The sequence below is a fragment of the Sapajus apella genome, unplaced genomic scaffold, assembly GCF_009761245.1.
Source record: "Sapajus apella isolate SASKATOON/1434 unplaced genomic scaffold, GSC_monkey_1.0 scaffold4, whole genome shotgun sequence".
NCBI lineage: Eukaryota > Metazoa > Chordata > Mammalia > Primates > Cebidae > Sapajus > Sapajus apella.
The window spans coordinates 39,070,353-39,081,752 of record NW_022436944.1 but is presented as its reverse complement, the minus strand read 5'-3'; the positions used below and the strand labels follow the sequence as shown (position 1 = coordinate 39,081,752).

The following is an 11,400-nucleotide window of genomic DNA, read 5'->3' as shown; positions in this document are numbered from 1 at the left end:
TGATTACTTACAACTCTATATAACCTAATATTTTAAATACATTTCAGCAGTTAATCTCAGAGGTAGTTCTAAGATTATTTCATTGTCTAAATCTCAAACCTGGATTTTCACTATGGCTTCTGGCATGGCAAAACAATGGGTGACTGAAACTAGAGGGACTTAAAGATAGACTTAGCCTTACTTAGACTATTCTATCAAGTTGGTTAACTATTTGAATTATCTTGGTTGATCGGAATGTGTAGATTTTCTAACTTCGTAATATGTCTCTTAAAAATTCACTAGTATTTCTACTTTCTGAAGTTTGTAGATGCTACTATATATTTCTATAAGATATTAAACTACAAATAAAGTAAGTAATAAGATATGTCTGTATTATATAAAACAAAGTTCATAGCATTCTGTGACGTGTACATACTGAGCACTCAATAAAATTGAAAAAATTAATAAAATATAAAATGTAGCTTGTGATGATAAAGATTTATTGGCGAAGAGACTTTTCTTTCTAATTTTCTGTTTTTACTGGGGTTATCTGAACACTTAATCTGCATATGTTTCATTTTCTGGATAATTGAATGGTTTTTTGGTTGTTTTTTTTTGTTTGTTTTGTTTTGTTTTGTTTTGTTTTTGCCAGCATCAGGGTCTCTGTTCTAGCCTCATTGTCTGACCTTCAGTATTAGGTTAAGTATCCCTGCTCAGCTTCATTCGTTGGTGTTTGGTTGTAGTAATAAACAATACTGGAGTCAAACAGAGCACTCCCCTGAGTTCCTTGCAATTTAGCCACCAAGTAGCCATCCTTCTGTTATTCCAGAGCCAAAAATACTATGGACAAGTGGCTCAAAGCTGATTGACCTCTATCTGTTCTTTCCTATAATAATGATTTTTTTTCAGGGTCCCATTGAATAAATATTGATTGCAATTATTAAATAAAAAGATATTTTTCATTGCAGCTTAAATACATTGTTTAAAAATATTCTAAGATTTGGGGTGTTTATGTTAATGAATATTTTACTCCATTCCTTAAAACTAGTTCTGAAATTGCAATAGGATTGTGTTAACTGCATCCCAAACATTCTGAAAAGTTCTAGCCATTCTATGAAAGTTATCTAACAAAGACACTTCCTTTTAAAATTTATTTTCATTTTAAAATATGAATGGGGCTGTTTGTAACACAGTCCTATTTAGTTACACAAAAGACAGAATTTCTTAAGTGGTACACTGCTGTGTGACCTATTACATTATCATGCACATTCTGTCTCTTTAAAAACACAGTCTCCTCTATTTGCCCTATTAATTGTTGATATGTTGCCATCCACGAGACAAAAATTAGAGCTGTAATTAAATAATCATGTGATGCTCCTTAGTGCCAATGAGAGCAAACTCATTTTTCCAGGCCCTGATGGTCACTGATTATTGTATTACTACTGGCTTGCTTTATTTTTTTTAATGATTCTCTATCTGTAGATTACCTAACTACTGTCCTGCTTTTCAAAATTAAAGAAAGTAGAAAACATTCAGCCAGTTAATTGACTAGAGGTCCTCAGGGACATAAGGTAGACATACCTTTTTTGCTTTTGGTCACCTGGTAAGTTCTTTGGGGAGGCTACATCAGTGGTGTGGTTGCCTGCCATTTAATTTACACTGGTGTTTTGGCTGGGATGGAGGCATATGGGGAATGCCAGGAGAATTACAAAAGGAGCCGGGTATTAAAATTCAGAAATGATTAAAATTGAAATAAAAGGATGCTGCTTCTTTGCCAGTACTCTGGCAGTCATAATGACACATAGAGATTAGTTTCCACCTTCATCTTTTCCTTCTTTCTCATTTCCTCTTGTTTATTGTTGACACATTTTCCTTATGTCTGTCTCCTGTCTCTGTATCTTTTTGCACCATTATGTATTCCTACTTCTCCCTCTTTCTTTAAACATGGAGAAGCCTACTTAACCTTATTATAACAATAACAGAATAGGTTATTAATATTTGATATGCACATGATTAAAATTTCTCTCCCTTAAACATAGGTCAGCTGTATTATTACTAACCGGTATGTAATTTTTCATTTAAAATATTCTTATTCTGCCCCATGCCGCTTCTGAAATGCAGTCTACTTTAGTAGTGATTTAATATACAACATTTAGAAAATTGTGGTCGGCTAGTGAGAAAAGAATTTACCAGTCATGGATAATCAATTATGCATGAATTCAAATGTAACAGATGGAATCTGGTGAGTTAAAGTTTCTCTTTCTTTGCCTTAGCGGTTATTTTTTTTTTTTATTTGTTTGTTTGACACCTGTCTCATATATAGATAAACATCTAACGTAGCATGTGAGAAATTTCCTTATATTTTTATTTTCTCTTTCAAGTGAACTTAATTTTTTTTAATTAAAGAAAGAGAATTTTTTATGTAGTCTTAAAGATTATCAGACTCTATCCATTCATTTTATAGATATGGAACCTGATCCTGCTTAACTAATGAAGGATCACTCAGCTAGTGAGTAGAGTAAGAAGCAATACCCAAATCTAGTTTCTCTATCTTTTCTCCACTACTTTTCCCCCTGTGTCATTTATGCTCCTTTTTGTGGGAGTTGCTTGATAGTAGGAGTATTATACTAACTCTGAGTTTTAAAGGCTTTCTGATGAAAACTGTGATAGGCTAGTTTTAAATTGTACAGTATTCTCTTGCATGACATGCAAATATCTGTGTACATATAACCTGTTATGCTATGTGTGTATTATCTATGTACTTATTCATACTTGGATGTTGGCCAAACAATTGGATTTCTCAAATCTATTGAGAATGCCATAAGATTTGGTTTTACATCCTAAACTGTGACATATGCCAGCCTTGAAGATACATTTACACTTGGTTGCAGTGTTGTAAATTTTCAGTAATAAAACCCCTTTGTGCAACACGAACTAAAAAGTTATTTTTGAGAGCCTTGTTCCCTCAAAGAAGAGATGAGAGGTTTAATTTTTATTAAATAGAATGTGAATATGTAGTGTTTCTTCAACTGTAGAAATAATAGACGAATAGTAGATATTGACCTTTAAAGCAGTCTAGTCTCAAAACAGTTACAAGCTAGTTCCCATCAAAATGTTTCATAAATGTGCTGTTTCTCTCCCAAGTGTATTTACGTATTAAAAAACACAAATGAAAAGTCTTTGCAAAATAAATAAAAATAAATGATTAAAAAACAGCCTCAAGGCTCTCTAGTTCTTTTTTAAAAGTTCTACTGTGGCATTATTTATCAACTTTTTGCTTCATGTTGGCTTGAAATGTCCATGTATAGTCCATGCCAGTTATCTAATAAATTTTTAAATGAACACATTAATAAACAAAAAGGCACCTACAAGATAGGTAACTGGTTATGCTTTATAGCTATATTGTGAAGCTGTGTTTTAGTATTTTTTAATGCTTTTACACATAATAAATGTATCTTTTGTATTAGTATTCCTTAGTTATGCACATAAGAAAAAATATTCATAGATATGAACTTCAGTAAACTGATTTTTACATGAATTTCCAAATAATTAAAAGCTCCACCATTAATACAAAAAGTTCATAATATAAAATCAGTAGGAATAAGATGATATAAAAACTGAATATGGAACACTATAGGAAAAGATGATATTTCAAATTATTATATGTAGAAATACTTTCATCCTTATTACTATCACTAAAAAAGTAACTGGCCCTATTAAATTTGAAAGCTTTTTGTTTATTTAACAAAATTATTTTCTCTTATTAAAAAAGTAGAATCTAAAGTCTTTAGATGTAGACAATTTGCAAATTAGTACTTTATACAATTGTTACAATTGCAGCTGTGCTGCAGATATGGATGTGACACTCAAAGTACTGTTTAACTAAGAAAATCTATTTCATGAATATAGTTAATTTTTAATGTTTTGAAAAACATTCCGAAAGAATTTTTTGGACTTAAGGAACTCTTACTTGTTTGTTTTTTGTCTATGCTTCTTTCTCGTCTTTTGGCTAAGATATTATATTGAATAAAACCTTAGAAAAGAACCATTTTCTTACGTTGAAGGACCCTCAAAGTGGGTGGGATCTTGGTCTCTAATTACCAATCCATGTTAATTATCCTTGGGTCAGGTAATCATCACATTAATTATGAAGCATAGGCTGGACTGGACTGTTAGCAGGTAAGGACAAAGCAATGTAAGATTGGGGATGGGGATGGGATTGTTCAGTGTGATGTAGTTCATTGTTTCTCTGAGGCTTGACATGATATTTTCCTGGTACTGTATATCTGCCAATGTTAGGCATATATGAAAGATCATTTTGTTTTTGTGTTTTTGTTTTTGAAAGTGTTTATGTGGTGAAATATATCTAACGAAATACACCATTTTGACAGTTTCTAAGTGTACGATTCAGTGACATTAATTACATTCATACTGTTGTGCAACCATCACCACAGTTTGTTTCCAACTCTTTTCCATTAGCCCAAATACAATGTACTTTAGTTTTGAATGAAATTTCTCCTTCACTTCAACAAATTTCAAGTGTTATAGTAGTCGTTAATTATTGTCCAGGTGTGACGCATTTGTTTCTGATGGTGGCTTTCTTTCCCAATGGACAATCCCTCGTTCAGTGCCTTATGGTGGTGGGCAAAGCAGTATAATATCAGATATTGTCTTTGGCTGATGTTGCCACAAAGATGACCTGGACAAGGATTCAGGACCATTGTAACCTCAAACCCTTTCTCCTTCCAATTAAGACAGGAGAGATTTGAAAATAACATTCACATCAACTATGGAAATTTGGTTGATACGTACATCTTGGTTAAAAGTTGATTGGGAACAGTTGCTGTTTTATTTCACTGGAATTAAAAATTGGAGGATTTTACCTCGAGCTTTCTGAGAATATTAAAGGCACAGCAGCTAGGTCTAGGATGCTTTGCAGTTGGCTCCTTGACGTGGACAATCTAAATACTTTGGTTCTGTTCAAGCGCAGTGACAGTCTGGAAATAAGTTGAACAGTTTTCAGCCCTTCAAAGAGAAGCCCACTCAAGGTTGAACAGTTGTCTGGGATAAAAATCATGCTATATAGAAAAAAGAATTAGCGGAAACTTGGATGGTTCTGGCTCCAATAAATAATAGACTGGTTTGAGAACTGTACTTCCATGTATAATTTTGTGGTTAGTCGCTTATGTCTATGATGATAAATCACATACCTGCACAGGATTTCTGGCACCCCAGTAAATCTCAAGCAAGTGCCCAAATGCTAGTTTATTATGGTTCCTCAAATAGCATGTATTTATTTGCCAAATCCATGATCCAATAGCTTCCTGCCCCCACTTTTATTGCCTTTTTAGAAATTTGGAACAAGTAGCTTGCCCACACATACATTTCTTAAATTCTGGACAACTGCTGGTTCCTACAACAGCTTTAGCTTTTCCAAGTGACTCCAGCAGTGGGTTATAAACCACCTCAGAGATGTCCTGGCAGGCATATTTAATTCTCTATCTCTAAAACATCACCTAACCTGGTAGATGACAAACCTAGGTATACATCAGAATCACCTTGAGAGCTTTAAAAAACTGAATGTCTTTTCCTCACCCCCCAATTTAATTGCAGTGGGGTTCAGCCCAGACATCTGGGTTGTGATCTCAGTTCCTGGTTTTACTTCCTAAGATTGTCAAAGAGTCTCCAGAAATATATACATAAGTAAACCTTCAAGATGCTTAGAATCTTGCAGTGTGGAGAGGCAGACATATCGATACAAAATGCCACATTGCATTCAGGACTGGCAGTGTGATGGAGCATGGAGAAGGAAATAACAGCTGGAGAAGGCTTCTGACTGAAAAGGATAAATCAAGCTGCACATTAAAGGAGATGGCAGAAAGGGAGTTCTGAAGTGAGAAGCGGCAGGAAGGACACTCCATAAGCTGTAGGAAAAATATGAGGCATCCTTGTGGACTCTAGGGCAATTTCAAGAATCCTTCTTTCTTCTTACTCAATTTTGATCTGGGTCTAGATAAAGGTACCAATTTTGATGGAATTATTACCATTGTGCCTTGTCAGATGAGTGATCCATACTGACATCCATGGAAGGAAAGGTAGCTAAAAATTTTTTTTCCAATAAATTTTCCAATAAGACAGTATTCTCAGTAAATGGCTCAGATATCCTGTTGATCTCCAGAAGCCAGCTACAATGGCTGTTCACTTTCCCTCTCCAGATCTCTGCAAACAAACGTAAACATTGGGTTTTTTCCCTCTCAACTATAATGACCTTTGTCTATTTACACTATATCATAAATTACATCTCTGTATTTACAACTACCCCAAGTAATTAGGAAACAACTTTTGATCGCTATCAGTCTAGCTGTAACTGAAGTCCAACTTCTTAGGGGAAGAAAACAAAAACAAAAAATCCTTAAACCCTATATTTAGAGTTCATTATCATCACTCATTTAACTCACCTGCAACATTTTGAAGCTTTTTGCCATTATTCTCTGCGGTGCATCATTATTTGTTATCTGGATGCCCTCCCAGTTTGAGTAGGTATCTACATTAATGCTTCCAAAAGAGCCATTTCTAAGGGCAGCTACGCTTACATAATGTGGGTACAGGGATAAGGGTGGGAATGACTGCGGTTTTTAACTTCACCTATGAGATATTTAAATGTTCACGGAAAGCAGCTTTTGGACTAAACACATTATTTAAAATGTATTACAGAACGCTTTCAAGTGCAGATATGTCTAGAGAGTTCTCAAATTTGTATTTAGCAGTTTACAAGTCTCATTCCATGTAACTTTACAGATCTACAGGCTAATTCCAAAATGGAAAATTACCTTGATTCAGACGTCATTGGAATGTCTGAAAGCCATTTAGCACCTCTAAGACTCCTCCTGGCCAGGTCTTGCATTCCGTTAGTTATCTTTTAAAGGAGTTCTCTAGGTAAGCACTGTCCAATGGAACTTTCTGCAGTGTGGAAGTGATCTATAATCTGCACTGTCCACTATGATAGTATTAGCCACATGGGGCTATTGAGCACCTGAAATAGGAATTTTGGAATTAAATGATAAATTTTATTTAATTTTAATTAATTCAAATTTAAATGATATAGCCACCTTCTCCAATGTTCCCTCTTCCTACAGTCTGTCTAAAACAATTGTCAATGCAGTTAGTAGTGGAAATTGGTTGCAAGTGACACTGTGAGCTTTTTGTTCCCATTTATTCATTTATAAGTATTACAAGGACACTGTGTAAATTCCTAGTAATACGGCAGTGAGCAAGACACCCAGTCTCTGCTCTCATAGGGCTTACAGTCTAGTAAGGAGATATTTATTAAACCACCAATTACCCAAATTGTTAATTGATTAAGTCTGTGATGACTGTTTCAAAGGAGAGTATATATATGCTGTGAGTATATATATTGGGGCCAAAACTTCTTGCATAATTAGAGAGTTTAATCAGAGTTCTAATTATTACCTAGACAAGAAAAGCATGAGGCAGCTTCCTTTCCCCAAGTTCAAGGCTGGGTCAGGTTGGCTGCAGGACCCACAGCTCTCAGAGTAGGGCAGCTAGCATGTGCCATGCCATGACCTCCAAAGAAGTGGGATCTGTTTAAGACGTAGGATCTTAATCTGATTAAGCTGTGTGCACACACATACTGCAAAATTCTGAACTTGAACAAGTAGATTCTTTCCCAAACTGTATGCAGTTGTAATGATGTCGGTCACAGATAATATGTGGGAAGAAGGGTGTAATATTTACAGGATATTGCATTTCTTCTCCAGTATATTGACAAAGTTGTTTGGGCTGCAGCCCCAGCATTTTCCTTCCTGCTCTTTCAAATTGGTATTTGGTCCTTTCAGGAAACGATGTGGAAATCGGTCCTGACATCCCAGATAGACAAAATGAGACACATGACAGCAAAACATATGGCTCAGATACACATCCTTATATGGCCAACATAGACCATATTCCCAGAAATTCATATATGGAAAACACCACCTGCAGCTAAAGCCAAAAAACAAAGAGTTGACACGACAAAAAGAGCAATATGCTACATAAATTGTGCTGCTTTAAAAGTGTAGAGATAGCCAACTGTATTTGAATTTAAAAAGATGAAAAAAAACCATGTCCTTAGAAAGTGTTATGGTGGTAAGCATTGCTTTGCTTACACAGTCACTGGCGGAGTTGCTATATCTTAAAAGCATTCGAATTCTAAATGCTTTCTCTGTTTATTACAAATGTATGTGCTATTCAGAACTCTGAATGTGTTTTAATGCGTTCGGATATCTGCCTGCATATTTATCTTAATACATTGCCATCTGAAACATGCAGTAGTCCTTTCATTAAGTTTTTTAAAATTTTCTGTGTAGCCAGGATAATGCCTTCGCGTGTGATAGAAAATTGATGCACTCTGTTTTAAATGTACATCCACATGTTAAATAGTTCATGTATCTGAATTGCAATATTTTATGTTCCTAAGGTTTTCTATTTTGATGGCCAGATTTATAAAGTTTAACTTTTTTTCAATACTTGCTTGCATCATTATTGCTAACTATAAGACCCCTGTGTTGATGTTTTTTTTCCTCCCACCATGATAGTTTATGTTCACATATGCCTAGGAAGGCGATATTTTCTTAATAACTGCTATGATTTGAATACTTGTCTTCTCCAAATCTCATGTTGAAATTTAATCCCCAATGTGGCAATATTGAGAGGTGGGGCCTTTAAGAGGTGTTTGGGTCATGTGGGCTTTGCTCTTGTGAATGGATTAATCCATTTGTGGATTAATGGGTTAATGGATTAATGGGTTATCATGGGAGTGGGATTGGTGGCTTTGTAAGAAAAGGAAGAGAGCCCTGAGCTAGCATACCAGGCCCCTTGCCATGTAATGTCCAGTGCCACCACGGGGACTCTGCAGAGAGCTTCCACCAGGAAGAAGGCCCTCATCAGATGAGGCCCCTCCAACTGGAATTTCTCAGCCTCCGCAGTGTAAGAAATCAATTCCTTTTATTTATAAATTACCCAATTTCAGGTATTCTGTTATAAGCAACAGAAAACAGACTAAGACAAATTTCTTTCTTTTTTTGTTCTTTATTTTTTATTAAGCTTTACACTGGCCAATACTCAGTGGTTTATAATGAAATATTCTAAAGGGGTAGTTAATATGTAGTAATTAATTTCATCAGTGACATATACCACTAGTACATAAACCTTTATGTGTCATTTTACTTATTTCCTATAATATAGTTTTGGAATAAAAAAAAATGTGCTTGAGGGAAAGTTTTTATGTGATTATAATAGATTCATGATTGTGCTACATTGTTATTCATTATAATGTAGTCATTATTAGAAGCCTTTATGCTCATTTATTCTATTTATCATTTTCCAAAGCCATGTCAGTCCTTATTATATACTTTTATGTTTTGTGTTTATGAATAGATTTGTGACTCCTAGATAAAAGGTGCAATCCAAATTTAAGGATTGCTGTATTAATTCCCATATTATATTAGCATTGACCAGGTCATTAGGAGGGTAAGGCAGTCAGATGGCATTTTGTCTTATTTATTTCTGTAAAATGATGGAATAAGCATATTTACAATATTTTATTTCAGCCTATCTTAATATTGATATTTCCAGCGATCTTTGTTTAGTGGTGTTTTCTCTTAAATTTTGTTTTGCCCAACAGCTTTCTTTTCTTTCATAAAAAATACTCAGCTTGAGGTGACATTCCCTGGCTAACTTGTATTTTTTTGTGCGTGGACACTATAATTTTTCTTTATTTTTAAATGATGCTATTGTTTGTAAATTTGTACAACACCATACTAGAGTGCACAGTCTCTACTGAAAACAAGGCATGTTTCAGGGAAATATGTCAGGCATTACTAGTTTGAAGCAACTGTTAAAGTATCCATATTGGAAATGTCAAATTTACCCTACCATATTTCTATTTCTTATACTCGAGCTAACATATCTTCCTTCATATTCCTTCACATTTTAACTTTTAAAAATTTACTATCATTTGGTCTTTTTACTAAAAATTTTCCTTAAATTTCTTTTCTTATTTTTGATGCTGTGTTTTCTACTATCACATGTTCATTGTTTTGCTCAAGGCTTGGGATTGTGAGCCAAGATTCATGGTTGCCTTCCCAAATTTTGACTAACCTTTCTGGTTTGGGGGTGAAACTGGGGTGTCATTAGAGTAATATATTTTCATGTTCTCCTAAACTTACCCTCCCCCAGGAGACCATCATTTCCTACACTTTTCTGCATTACCTTTTTGCTTTTCTTTAGCTGTAATGTAAACAGTGTGCCTAAGAGTGTATTGGTGGCTTTACAGAGATTAATTTGCATATTTCCCTCTTATCTCAGTACTTGTGCTAACTTGTTGCTTTTGTATGTGTAACAAAATGTTTATCTGACTGATTTTTCTCTTTTCCCTACCAGCATACTCTGAAAAATAATTCTTATTTAATGATAAACTGCCTTCAGGGTGCTAAAATGGTAGTACTAATAACTAAGCGATAAATGATGCATTTCTACTTTGGGTGAGATTGTAATATTCTTTATTTTACATGAACTGTATTTAATAGATTGTCTAAACAAGAGGATTGTACTTATGTAGTAATGACCATTTATTTATCTAACTGGGTAACCTACCCTAGATTGCAGGATAAGTGTTTATTGCTACAACAGATGTATTTACCAACCTAAACTTTCCTCTTTTGCCCAAGGTAAATTATATGTGAAGAATGATGGCATCTTCTCCTTTATAATAACAAGTCAGGTCTCTTTCAAGTGACCCAAATTTTGTTTAACTCGGCCACGTATTTCTTCTTCCAAAGTATTCTATGGCTCAGAAGTGAGGGCGATTTGAACCAACGTCTGACTAGTACAGAAAGCTCTTAGTTCTTTCTAACGTTGGCTCTTCATAGTTTAAGGACCACCCTCCTTAGAGGATAAACACTCAGAGAGCCTTTCCAAGGCTCCTGGCCTTTATTGCTCTACAAATGTTTCTGCACCCTCCGTGCTTCTCCGGAGAGATCCGCCTTCCGCGTGCACCCCTCCAGCCACTTCCTGAAGTCTCCCTACCTCGGTCCTCAGCGCCTGTCACCTGCGTCCCCGCGCCCCTCTCCCGCGGGGCCGGTGCGTCCCCCCCGTCCCCCCGCCTCGCCTGTCCCTCCGCGACGCTCCGGGCGTACTCCTTTTTGTGGCTTTTGTGGCGTGTGGGTGGCTGGTTAGTTTTCTCCCCTGGCCCTCGCCCCCTCCCCCCCGTCGTCTTCCTTCCCCCAGCCCCCCGAGCCCGTCCTGCCCCTCCTCCCGCCCCGCTCCCACTCGCACACCTGCCCCTGCCGCCCGCGCCCCGCGCGCTCCCCTCCCCGCTCCGGCGGCCGCTGCCAGGGAAGCCCCCTCTCCTCCCCCCCCCCC

The 11,400-nt window shown here is 36.1% G+C and overlaps 1 protein-coding gene across 4 annotated transcripts in view; it reads left to right on the top strand.

Annotated features, from left to right (window-relative positions):
• SATB1 (SATB homeobox 1) overlaps positions 1-11,400 on the top strand; it is a 100,344-nt gene that overhangs the window by 8,564 nt on the left and 80,380 nt on the right. The gene's annotated exons all lie outside the window — the stretch shown is intronic.